Source organism: Nyctereutes procyonoides, unplaced genomic scaffold, assembly GCF_905146905.1.
Source record: "Nyctereutes procyonoides isolate TBG_1078 unplaced genomic scaffold, NYPRO_anot_genome, whole genome shotgun sequence".
NCBI classification, from domain to species: Eukaryota; Metazoa; Chordata; class Mammalia; order Carnivora; family Canidae; genus Nyctereutes; species Nyctereutes procyonoides.
The window spans coordinates 43258387-43271557 of record NW_026575133.1 but is presented as its reverse complement, the minus strand read 5'-3'; the positions used below and the strand labels follow the sequence as shown (position 1 = coordinate 43271557).

At 42.4% G+C, this 13171-nt stretch overlaps 1 protein-coding gene across 1 annotated transcript in view; it reads right to left on the bottom strand.

The window, feature by feature from the left end:
• Nucleotides 1-13171, bottom strand: part of DNER (delta/notch like EGF repeat containing) — a 312689-nt gene that overhangs the window by 155828 nt on the left and 143690 nt on the right. The gene's annotated exons all lie outside the window — the stretch shown is intronic.

The window sequence follows — 13171 nt, the reverse complement described above, 5'->3', positions numbered from 1 at the left end:
AGGAAAGGAAACCTGGCTCAAGGGTGACGCCAAGGTTTGGGGCGAGACCGACTGGTGGGAGGAAATGACCACCAGAGCCGGGAAGGCCACACTCAGAACGACTCTGCCTCGAAGATCGAAGATCGCCAACTTTGAAATTCCCCTCTCTGATTCACCTTCCCTCCCACAGCCTGGTCTCCCCACCCAGCCCTTTGGCCCCCCTCGCTTTCTCTCCCACATGCTAACCCAGCCTAAACAGTGGCATTCCCCCAAACCCCCTCCCCGCCCACCCTTCTCGCTCGGGAAATTCCTCCCTTCCCAGAAGCTCCCCTCCAAAGCTCCAAGCAGAGGGTCCCTAGCTCTCCATCTGCAGCCACAGCCTCCCTCCTGGTCTGGGGGTCTCCGCTTCCAAGGGCCTGCTCAATGCCACAGACACGTCAAAACTGACTGCAACTGCTCTTCTCAAAGAAAGGCCTTCCTTTCCAAAAGAAATACGCCCCAGCTTGAAACTCTGCTACCTGTCACTTTTGACTCTGCCTCTCTTGTCTCCTTGCTTCCCTGACATAGAATCACATCTAGAGGGATACCTGGGTGGCTCAGCGGTTGAGCGTCTGCCTTCAGCTCAGGGCGTGATCCCGGGGTCCTGAGATCGAGTCCCACATTGGGCTCCCTGCAAGGAGCCTGCTTCTCCCTCTGCCTGTGTCTCTGTTCTCTCTGTGTCTCTCATGAATAAATGAATAAATAAATAAATAAAATCCTAAGGAAAAAAAAAGAATCACATCTAGAGAACCTACTTTCACAATGTTCCTAGTACTCAGTGTCCTGCTTTCTGCTGCCTCCTCCACCTGACTTTGGCTCTTCCCACTCATCACCAAAATCAACCCCACAGTGCTCATCACACTAGACCAGCACCACTGCCCCTACATACCAGTGCTCCCTCTCCTTGACAGCCTGGCTCCCACCTCCTGTCCTCTTCAGAATCCTCCGTGGCTCCCTTCTTGAAATCCACTGCTCTGGCCAAACTGACCTCCCTCCCACATCATCGTTCGCACCAGTCCTCTTACCCTGAATGTCTTTCCCCCTTATATCTATTCCTCAGTTCAAGGCCAAGCTCAAAATAAACAAGTCTAAAGCCTGAACTTTATTCTTCTCTCCCGAGTTCATGTAGCCCTTAAATTACACAATTCATCTGCTATTTAATAAGCATTCTTTTATCTTCTCATTTACCTCTTTATGTCCTATCATCTTCAAATCACTCATATCTAACAAAAGTAGCAACTAGTTATTATATGGATATTTACACTCTTCTTTTTACTTCTGCTTCTGAGGGCGGAAGGACTCTCACTTGCTGGGTCAGTTCCCAGGCCAGTTCTCTGTAGAGGAGAACCCCAGGAATGGATAAAACAAAAATAAGAGCAAACAAACAAACCCAAGAGACTTCACTGATACAGTGTAGTCAGAGAGTTAGAGGAGCAAGAATAAAGAAATAGGAAACGTCTCAAAGGCTGAGTGTTGAGCTGAGATTTGGGCGAGCAGACACTGAGAGTGGAGGAGGGGATTTCACAGAGCAAGTGGCAGACACATGGAGACTATGAAGATTGCAGTGAGGAGGAGAGAAGATCAGTGAGATTTTTGCTGCATGATAGGAATGCATTCTTCCCACTGCCATTTGGGTTCTCTCAAAAAGATGAAGATTCCAAGTGTTTTAATCCATTACCGGCTACTTGACTGGGTTTCTTTGATGTGACTTTATGAATAAGACAGAGCCATGGGACAGTGACAGTTATCTGGGTTACATAATGAGCATATCCTGCATCCCTGGAGGCTAAAATCTCTCCAGTTCAGGAACTAGGATCTCAAATTTCTGCGTAGCCCCGTAGTGAGCATGGTGTCCTACAAGTGGTAATTAATCAATAAATGTTTGCGGATGGTAAACAGGGATATGAGCAGAGGATACAGAGCCTGTTTTTTAACATGATCGTGTTCCAGAGGCTGGCACCTGTTATTACTGATGTAGCCAAACAGTATTTGCCAGTGTATTTATTTAAAGAGATTTTCCATTTGTCTACCAAGCAAATATAACTTTTGTAGGTCAAACTCACAATTACGGCATTAAAACAGGACAACCATGAGCGCATTGCTTGCTAGGGATGTATGTGGATACCAAAAATATCATGGCATTCAAAACCCAAATGTCAGACAGAGCATTAGAGAGAAGAAAGCAAGAGAATCTTTTTGAAATGCAATGCTAATTATTTCTACTCCTCTCTAAAAACTAGACAATTTTCTCCTGCTGACGTGCCCCAGTTTGGTCCATTTACTTGCTGCTCTCAGTTTCCGACTCAAGAGCTTTATGAAAAACAATTACAAGTACCACGATCTCGTGTCAAAGTCAAATGATTATCTCTAAAGCATCTCTGATGCGTTTTCAAAATATTTGTCTTTTCTGGAAAATCCTTTGCTCCATTCTCACAGAATAATTCTAACCTCATAAAAAGTCTATGATAGATGGAACTTAAATATCTACCTTCAGCATATGGAAATGGGAAAGCAAAAGAATCTAAGAGAAGGAGATGGTCCTGGAATCAGGGCTTGCAGCCTTCTGGAATATGAACGTTGTTTGCATGATATTAAGACAGAGAAATGTCACTAGACCCTGACCATGTGGTAGGAACCATGACAGCAGCAACCACTCTTCTTTCTCCATCACCCCATCCACCATTTTACATCGACTCAGATGTACAAATGCAATAATCCAATGAAACCATTCCATTTACTACGACTCTGATGTGTGAGCACTTTAAGTATCTTCTGCTTAAAGAGATCTGTACTCTCCTTTCTCCGGAAACTATGAGTGACCACTTTTCTCCCTGCAGAGATCCCTAAGCATCTCGGATTGCTAAGGAAGTTGCTAAGAGGTTTATGTCAACACAAAGTTGGATCGAGTTAACAACAACTAGTCCCAAGTTGATGCCAGGGCAACAATGCACACTATTCCAAACATAAACGGGCTATCCTGAGCGAAAACTAGAAGAAAGTTAAAGACAGTCGGATAAGGTGTATCAAAGTTGTTATTAAAATATACAAACCCTTTGATCCAGCAAATTCTCTATCTGGAAACTAAACCCAAATAAATCATTAGAAAGGATACAAAGATGAGGTTATAGTTGTGTTTGAAATTCTGTCTTCAAAGGCAAAAGAAATGAAGGAGCTAATTATTTAACAATAGCATATTGACTAAATGAATTATAGCACACCGATTCAATGGAACACTACACAGCCATTAAGAAGAATATGACAGATGTACACCTATTAACACAAAAGAATGTCAGTGATGCCTTAAGTGAAAAAGGCAGGGGATCCCTGAGTGGCTCAGCAGTTTAGCATCTGCCTGCCTTCGGCCCAGGGCATGATCCTGGGGCCCCAGGATCGAGTCCCACTTCGGGCTCCCTGCATGGAGCCTGCTCCTCCCTCTGCCTGTGTCTCTGCCTCTCTCTCTCTCTCTCTCTCTCTCTCTCTCTCCCCCCTCTCTGTCTCTCATGAATGAATGAATTTTAAAAATCTTAAAAAAAAAAGGCAAATAACCAAACAGCACAGGAATGTGTCCCTCTTTCAAAAATGTGTGAATATTATTTATATTTATATTATCTATTGTCATGGAGCCTTTTTAATTTTCAGAAAAGGGTAAATTGGAAAATTACCTTTTGGTGAGAGAAAACTGTAATCTTGGATGGAGCCCTAAGACTCAATCTCTTTCTTTCTCTCTCCCTCCGCCCCCCTCCCTGTTAGAAAGAAGTAAAGGACGTACACCATGGAGGGGCAGAAAATGGCTATAAACACAGCAATTCATGAAATCACTTTCTTAATTGAAATTTGCACTGACAGAAGCCAAGAAAAGCTTTGACAGGAAACTGGTAAAGCCCTGAGAAGGTGTATCTCTAAGTTAAAAGAAAACGGAATGGTTCCATCAAATTCTACAGATTAGATTTGGATTAAAACTAGTCTCAGTTAAGGCATTTCTTTTCTTTTCAGAGTTAATAAGAAATTCTTTAAAAGATAAAAACAGTTTTCTTTATTACTTCATTTTTCCAAAGTAATCTATAAGTAACATGAGCGACTTCTATGTTTTAAATAAAAGGTTGAGGGACAAGAAGAGACAATGTGACTGAAAGGGGAGGGAGACTGGGAGAATTTATGGTAATGAAGACATATCTTGAGTTTGCTTCTCGAAACCAAGCCAGCCCGTCCACCTGATGCATCAGGCCCACATAATAGAATCACCCTCAGTCTCTTTGTTCTCCTAAATTCTGAAGCTGGGGCTCTGCAGAAGCAGCTTTATAACTTAGAGTCATGCTCCAGGCATGGACCCTGACTGGTTTTGCTCTATCCTATGGTTGTCTTTTACTTACAGATCCTAGAATTTGCACAAATTATGGTAAGTGAAAGAATGACCTGAGGAGCTTGTATGATGTGGAACAGCCAGCTCTTCGGGTAGACCAGCAATCTGCCTTCCGCAAAGCCTGATCCCAGACTGTCCTGAAGGGTAGGAGAAACATCTTCACCTTTGCTCACCTGCCCCAGGGCCACCCAGCCAGGGCAACTGATGCTCAATGTTGGCCCGGGGAACCTTAGATGGTCAACTCTAGGGACCACAACCACCCACAATGGAATGCGGTTTTGTTAACAATGTTTAATTTATCACCACAATCAACAGCTATCAATAAACAAATGATGCTGATAATGACAATGTCTAGGAAAATAACAGCAAGGCACTGAAGCGCAAGGCCAACTAATAAAAAAAATTCTAATATTCATTACCAGTAATAAAAAGATCAAAAAGAATAACTGTGATTGCTAATAACATAGAAATGTGGTTTCAATTTAAGTAAAATTTAACTTAATAGAAATCTCCCAACCAGGCAAATGGGAGCTGTAAGAATTTTATCTGAATTATACTGTTCAGGACAGCCCTGTACTTAAACTCTACTTTTGTTCCAACTATTGCTCTTTTCTTAAACATTTCCAAGTTTCTTCTCTCTATTGCAGGGATTTCAAAAGACCATAGTCAACTGTGGTTTTAAGGTGACCGTGAAAAGGTGAGACATTTGCATTCCCTTTGTTAAATCTTAAGGTTTTAGCAAAAGAAGATGTTAATGATTCTATAGCTGGTGTCCTTTCTAAATTTTCTTTGACTGTTTTACCCCAGGCTGCCAGAGCAAGACATCTTAAAGGACAAAATATAAAACGTAGCATTCCCAAAAGAATGATGGAAAGTTTCTACCTTTCTTTGTGTGTGTGTGTTTGATCCTCAAATACTTTTAAGGTAATAAAGAGGGGAAAGTTTAAATGTCATAGAGGTGGGTTGCAAAAATCTACAAAGAATTCTTAAGACTGACATTTACAACTAGAAATTTCTTCACATGGCATTTACTGAGCAGAATAACTGTTACATATGAGCAAAATGTAATCACTCAGGTGGTCACCATATGGCTGGCCATCATGGTATAAAGCTATGATACGGTCCCTTCCTTCTAGAAATTTATGGTCTAATTAAAGATATAAAATCAACATACAAAAAAAAAGATAAAGAACATTCAGATGTTACATTATGTGCTGCTGGCTGACAAAATGATTATCAGAAGGAAAAGTGAGATTTAGTTGGTAAAGCAAAAATGTCATGAGTTAAAAGAAGCAGGAGGAGGGGTGCTTGGGTGGCCCAGGTAATTGGGCATCTGCTCTTGGCTCAGGTTATGATCTTGGGGTCCTGAGATTGAGCCCCACATAGGTCTCCCTGGTGAGTGGGGAGCCTGCTTCTCTGTCTCTGCCTGCCACTCCCCTTGCTTGTGCTCTCAATCTCTCTCTCTGTCAAATAAATAAATAGAAACTTTTTTTTAAATTTTTATTTATTTATGATAGTCACAGAGAGAGAGAGAGAGAGAGAGAGAGAGAGAGAGAGAGGCAGAGACACAGGCAGAGGGAGAAGCAGGCTCCATGCACCGGGAGCCCAATGTGGGATTCGATCCCGGGTCTCCAGGATCGCGCCCTGGACCAAAGGCAGGCACCAAACCACTGTGCCACCCAGGGATCCCAATAAATAGAAACTTAAAAAAAAAAATAAGCAGAAGGAGACAGGGCTAGGGGAAAATGATACGAGACATGATCAAACAGGAATGTGCAGGGTCGGGTCAGATGAACATCTGAAAAAGGTGACCAGTGATTCAAGCCACAGGATTCAGACGCAGGGACTAAACAGCCCCACTATAGGCAGGCATCAGCATACAAGAGCTGAGAAAAACTTCTAGGAGTCTCAAGAAGACACAAAGGGTCCAGATCACAGAGACAAGACCTACCATAGAACAGTAGTCAGACAAGGTGACAGTCATGAAGGGGTCCCCGGGACAGTGGGACCTCATGCTGGCAAGAAATCAGATTTCACTCAGGGAGCCAGAGGAGGCTCAGTGCCTTTGGGCTTAGAGAGGAAAGTTCCAGCTCACCATACAGCCAGGAGGCCAGAGACCTCAGAAACCCAGATTGAGATGGCAAAGTTGTATACTCGATCCTCCTTCACAAATAGGAGCTAGCTAGAAAGATACTGCTTGTATGGGAATGACTTGCAGAGGGTCAAAAGAAAGGAAGCCTGAAGGCTTCATACAAGTAAGCAAGGTCTGATACCGCAAGAATACAGGGGTAATTTATTATTTTTTTATTTTTTTAATTAATTAATTTATTTATTTTTTGTAGTTGCCAGTATATCTTTTTTTTATAAATTTATTTTTTATTGGTGTTCAATTTGCCAACATATAGAATAACACCCAGTGCTCATCCCATCAAGTGCCCCCCTCAGTGCCCGTCACCCCCACCCCCCACCCACCACCCCTTCCACCCCCCCCTAGTTTGTTTCCCAGAGTTAGGAGTCTCTCATGTTCTGTCTCTACAGGGGTAATTTAGAAACAAGTCCAATAGCAACCTACATATGGGAACGACGAGGTATAGGACTTCTGAGAACCAACCCTACTTTACTGGGTCAGAGCTAAGATGCAAATATCCATCCTTACTCCAAGGGCCCTAAAACACATCATAATCAGGAAGGTGTTATCAAGGTATAGTAAAGGAATATACTGAAATTTTAAGTGCCCCAACCAATATTGTCTTTCTTTATAGCCTAACTTATTCCAAAAGATCTGAGGAGCTCACAGAAAATGTATACCATTAAAGAGTGAAATACAAATTAAAATGGACATCAGAGGCAGGAAAAATATAACTTAAAGAGTGTGCGGGAGAGAGATAAGCAGGCCATAAAATCTTTGCAGTTGCAAGAGCTGAATTACCAATTTCGTTCTGCACCCCCCTGTGGCCTTTCCAACAAGGAAGAGGAAAACGTATATGAAGCATCTTTTACTCCGCATGGGAACCCTTCCTTCTGACAAGCCCTGGCCTAGACCTAGCCCTTTCCTCCTCACAGCCCTTCTCTGCCACTCTGTGTCTTCCACGTGGAGCCAGATGCTGGAGCCACACGGTCCTCACTGCCACAGGGTGGTCACACACAGCTGGAAGCTAGCCACAAACAAGATGGAGAAGTATGGCAGATGGGGAGGGCCAGTGTCTGGCCAATTTGTCTCCTGGTTATTTTTCACTCCTGACAAACAAAAGAATTCATCAAGAAATGGCCTAGAGGTCTGAGGTCTAAATTGCTAAAATAGGCACGTGCAAAAAAATTAATATTGGCCACTATGCATGACTTTGGGAAGCTCTCCCGCCAAACTGCGATGTTAAGAAATCTCCTGTCCCTATTTTTCTACTGGAACTTTTCCTGTTTGAATACTGCCCACCACCCTTGCCCTAATTGGTGTGGTCCTCCTTTGCCCAATGAAGAGAACCCAGGAAATAAGATTCACACCTGGAGCGCTTAACGTTATATAACTTTGTTCATATCCAAGATGAGAGGCAGTTGAGGAATGGATAGGATTTTCGGTCACAGGCAAGCTGAAATTAAATCCTATTGTGATGGCCATTAATCAATTTCTAGCACTATTATTAAATTATCTTAACAACACAGACTCCTGTGCCATCAAAATGCCATACACTGCACTTTGTATATCCAAGGAGAGCACTTGGCCCGCCCTACCTCCCTCTGGCAGCTAGCCGCTCCTTCCTCTGAATCCTGTGCCCCTTTTGCACGTGTCTTATCTATGGCACTTGTTTCTGTCTGTGTTGCCCCATCACTCAGAAGACCACACCTAAATCACCTTTGCACTTCCAGGCTAGCACAGTGCTTGGGAAATGAGAGGCATGCAATGCACATTTTCTAAACTAACACAGAACTGAGTATTTCTCACAGCCCTGCTCCCTGCAAGTGTAACTTAATAAAAGAAGGTTCCGTTTCTTGGTATGAGGACATTGGAAGCAGATATTTTTTTTTCAAAAGAAACAACACTAAATGAGCAGAAAATGTTGAAAAAGCCTATGTACTCTCACATGACCACACGCAGTGCTTAAAGTGGTGGTTCTCAATATTTTGGACTCCTATCTTTGACAATCTAATGAACTTTTTGGCTCTGTCCTAAGAAAGATGCATAAATACATAAAAATCTCTAGTGCAGCAGATTCATGGGATTCTCAAAAAGTGACCTTTGAGCCCCTGGGCTGCCATAAAACCATGGTCCAACTGAGCTCAGATTAGAAATTTTTGCCTAAGAATAAAGCATCAGTTGGTCCTTTGTTAAAAATTCTGGGATGCCTGGGTGGCTCAGTTGGTTAAACATCTGCCTTTGGCTTAGGTCATGATCCCGGAGTCCTGGGATCAAGCCTCCATTGGGCTCCCTGCTCAGCAGGAAGCCTGTTTCTTTCTCCTTCTCCCTCTACCACTCCCCTTGCTTGTGCTGTTTTTCAAATAAATAAAATCTTTTTTAAAAAATTTTTGTTATTAAAAAAAAAGTCCGTATGAACTGTTAGACTACAAAAGACTGTGTCTCCAATCATGATGCCAGTGAGGATAAATCCATGAGGATCTAAAGCCTGAGGCTATGAAGGGCCATTGCATCAGTGCCGTCTTACCAAAGGAAAAATCTCAACCTTCATTGTACCTGCTAAAGTACTGCATTATTCCTTCTTATTTGTCAAGAGAAGAAAATAAAGAGAACATGCTGCTTTAGAAATCACTTTGCAAGACAAGAATCTTTTTAAGCTGAAAATATAGAATCAAGGAAACGCAAAGTGCTCTGCAGCTCCCAGGAGGCACAAAAGGGTCATAGGCAGAATGGGAAAACTTCTAATCTAGTTAAGACATCCGTTACAAAGACCTAGAAGTCATTATTTCTAGGGTTCTGTGGCTAATTTAGTAGCTGTGATCCTGAGGAAGAAAGCCCAGCTCCTACAAGGGCATTGCTATGAGCTACAGGTTGCATCATTCATTTCTTTGTGAACTTAAAGCAGATCTCAAACCCTAAGAGCAGCTTTTTAGTAGGTTGCAAATGAAATACCACTGGTGTGGATTAAACATAAAAATGCACTTATTCTCTGCCTCTCTCTCTCTCTCTCTCCCTGTGTCTCTCATGAATAAATAAATAAAATCTTTTTAAAAATGCACTTATTTTTACGAGATAAATTAGACGCTAAAAATGTACTAGAAATTGTACAGAAAAGAATGATCATATAAGAGAATGCACTAGATCAAAATGAAAATAATTTCAAAGATGCGGAAAGAAAGAAAATTTCAGATGGTGGTGACAACAGATGTGGATTAGAAAAGAGAAAGATGTGAAGGGAAAAGCAGGGTTTCTCTGAACCAGCAGGTAAACAGAAGTATAGGTAAAGCAGACATGCCCAGCCTGAGCTTTCTGATCAAAAGAAGAACCATGAGAATATTCCAGGGTTGTCTATGTGTCTTTAAGAATTTATGAGAGTTTAAGAGGATTGGAGAATCTACGTAGACTAGAATTTTTGGCTGGCCATTTTTCTCCTAAACCACTCTAAATAAGGAGAGTTTAAATGAAGCCTTGGAGAGGAGATGCAGGGGACAGGAGGGCTGAGGTATGGAGAAGACAGGGGAGCGGGGAGGTCCAGATGGGGACAGGACAGGCAGGGGGGTGAATAGAGTTTCCCAAGGAGAAGCACCGGGAGATGTGCCTAAGGGCAGGTGACCAGAGAAAGAAAAGCCTAGAAAAGGAGTCCAACAACGGCGCTTTCACCCTGAGTAAATGTTTTCACACAGAGGCTGTGGCCCTCACCCCTGAGAGTGTCTATCACAGCAATGCGTCCAAGCAACTCCAAGTAAAAAATGAAAAAAAGAAAAAAAAAACAGAAACCCTTACATAAGACAGACAACTGCTTGTTACAGAAATGCAACTGGAACCATGCATCCTTCCTATCTGGGGACACGAGCCATCAGATAGATAAACCACTCAGTGAGCTCACACACACACCTTGGCTGCTGGCCACGGAGCAGCCAAGGCTACTCAAAGGTCAGTTTAGTTACTGACCTCAAAACATTGCGTAAAGCAAATAACTCAGTTGAGAGAAGCATATTTAGGGAAAGCAGAGGAAATGATTAAGGAGAAGGCAGCAGTGTTGATACCGGATGACAACACAGAGGAAAAGGGGTTGACGCACTGAGGCACAGAAGGGAGAGCCACACGCTTCGTGAGATCTTCTATCGTTTCTTTCCATGAAACGATAATGCAGTGGTAACAAAGGGGAACTGTTTTTAAAAATCCAATGGAGTGTTACTGAAATTGGTCAAATATAAGTACATTATCAGACATGCAGAACATTAACAGGCTCTTTGCAAGAGACTTTTAGAAAGACTATTGGGGGATCCCTGGGTGGCGCAGCGGTTTGGCGCCTGCCTTTGGCCCAGGGCGCGATCCTGGAGACCCGGGATCGAATCTCATATTGGGCTTCCAGTGCATGGAGCCTGCTTCTCCCTCTGCCTGTGTCTCTGCCTCTCTCTCTCTCTCTGTGACTATCATAAATAAATAAAAATTAAAAAAAAAAAAAGAAAGACTATTGGGTAGGGGCACCTGGGTGGCTCAGCGGTTGAGCGTCTGCCTTTGGCGCAGGTCGTGACCCTGGGGTTCTGGGATCGAGTTCCGCATCGGGCTCCCTGCAGGGAGCCTGCTTCTCCCTCTGCCTGTGTCTCAGCCTCTCTCTGTCTCTCATAAATAGATAAATAAAATCCTCAAAAAAGAAAAAGAAAGAATATTTGGGTAAAGCAGGCAACAGTGACCAAGTTTCTCTCCCAAAGCCACAGAAGGGACTCCTCCACTCTGTTGTGCAGAAATATTAAAATCCCTTTGGTCATTGATGCTGTATGTGGAATGCACTGAGAGTGAGGGGCAGAGAGGAGACAGTCCATTCCTGAAAGTACCTTTCTTTCTAGAAAGGAGCAGCAGTGACTAGGACACAGCACCACGACTCCAGAACTTTACCATCCCTTTGGCGTGTTAGAAGCTTTCTCTCACCCGCGCTGGCCTCCATTTGTTCATCTGTCAAATGAATGCTGTTGTGCTCTTCAGAAGGTCTCTCAGTCCCTAGCTAAAATGTATTCGTGTCTAGAGAGCCCAGTGCTGTAAAAAAGAATCATTTTTAAGAAGCCGCCTTTAAAAAGAATTAAACAAAAAGAGCATCAAACACATGTCACTGTAGTAAAGCATACGACTTCCAAGAGGATTACAAAAGGTAAATCTTGTTTCTTTAAGATAAAAAGATCTCGTAAAGGAAGTGGCTGGCAGTGTGTAGGTGTAGGCAGTCTTGCACCGTGAGGAGGCCAGCCACTCTTCCTCAGAAGGAGCTGGTGACGAGACTGTCCCCTACCTTAAAAAAGAAGAACACTGAAAGACTGTGAGCTCCAATACAAAGATGCATGAAACATTTAAAATGTTCTACTTGGGAAATTTAAAAAGGTAGCACAAATTTTCCACATGGAAAATAATGGTTTGGAGAAATAAAGGCTGTTACTCAAAATCCCTGTCTCCGTATCATAACCTGCATATAAGTCTTGAGAAAAAAAATCCTTAATTTAGTTATTAATATACCCAATGAAAACTTTAAAAATTATTCCTCTAAGGAGCAATACACTTCAACCCAAGATAAAAAATTTTTCTGGGATCCCTGGGTGGTGCAGCAGTTTAGCGCCTGCCTTTGGCCCAGGGCTCAATCCTGGAGACCCGGGATCGAATCCCACGTCGGGCTCTCGGTGCATGGAGCCTGCTTCTCCCTCTGCCTGTGTCTCTGCCTCTCTCTTTCTCTCTGTGTGACTATCATAAATAAATTTTTAAAAAATTTTTTAAATTTTTCCGTGAAATTTTTTTATTAGCAAAATGAGCCCAAATTCTGTTGGAGTTCATAAAATTCCTTGAATCTCAAGAGTATAAAATTATATCAGTGCTAGAAAAACCTTCCTTACGGATCTCCGTCCTGACCCCCAACATCAGTCTGAAGTTATAATTATGTTACAACCAAAGGTGATACCAAGCGTAAGCTAACCTTTCAAATGGATACCTTCTGGTAACACTAATGACATTTTAAATAAAGAGTGGTGGTAGCACATACATTTTTGTGAAACGTTAGCTCCGTGTCCTAAGACAGCTCAATCCACTAAAAAAGGAAAACTTAAAAAATCAATACAAAAAAAAATCAATACAAAAGAAAAATTGGAACTCTACCAAAATATACAAACTATAACCTTGTAGATAAATTATTACAACAGATAGGGAAAGGAAATAACAGTTACTCGCAACGTTTGGGGGAGAAAAATTTAGATTTGACCTGGGCAATATTATATCGTGCTGGTAATCCAATATCCATCTGAACAGACAAATACGAGGCTGAAGTTAAAGACCCCACCCTCTTTTCCCCACCCTGATTTCTCCACCCAGTGAAATCCCTGCTCCCCACAACCCACACCTCAGTTGGATTTCCAACGACTGGGAAATGGCCTTCTTATCAGAGGAAGGTCCATCAAATAAAAATACAATACGAATTACAAAGAGCTGAGCATTTCATTTTACCAGTTTATCTTCATTATATCTCCATTAAACATATATCTTAGAGAGTACGTCCTGCTGTACACTTTCCACTTAATTTAGTAAAATATGTAGTATATCTCAGGAAAAAAAATAGAGCAAGTACTCTAAGTAACCTAGAATCATCCCTAACGTTTGTGATGTGCACCTTCGCTTCCACTAACACACTG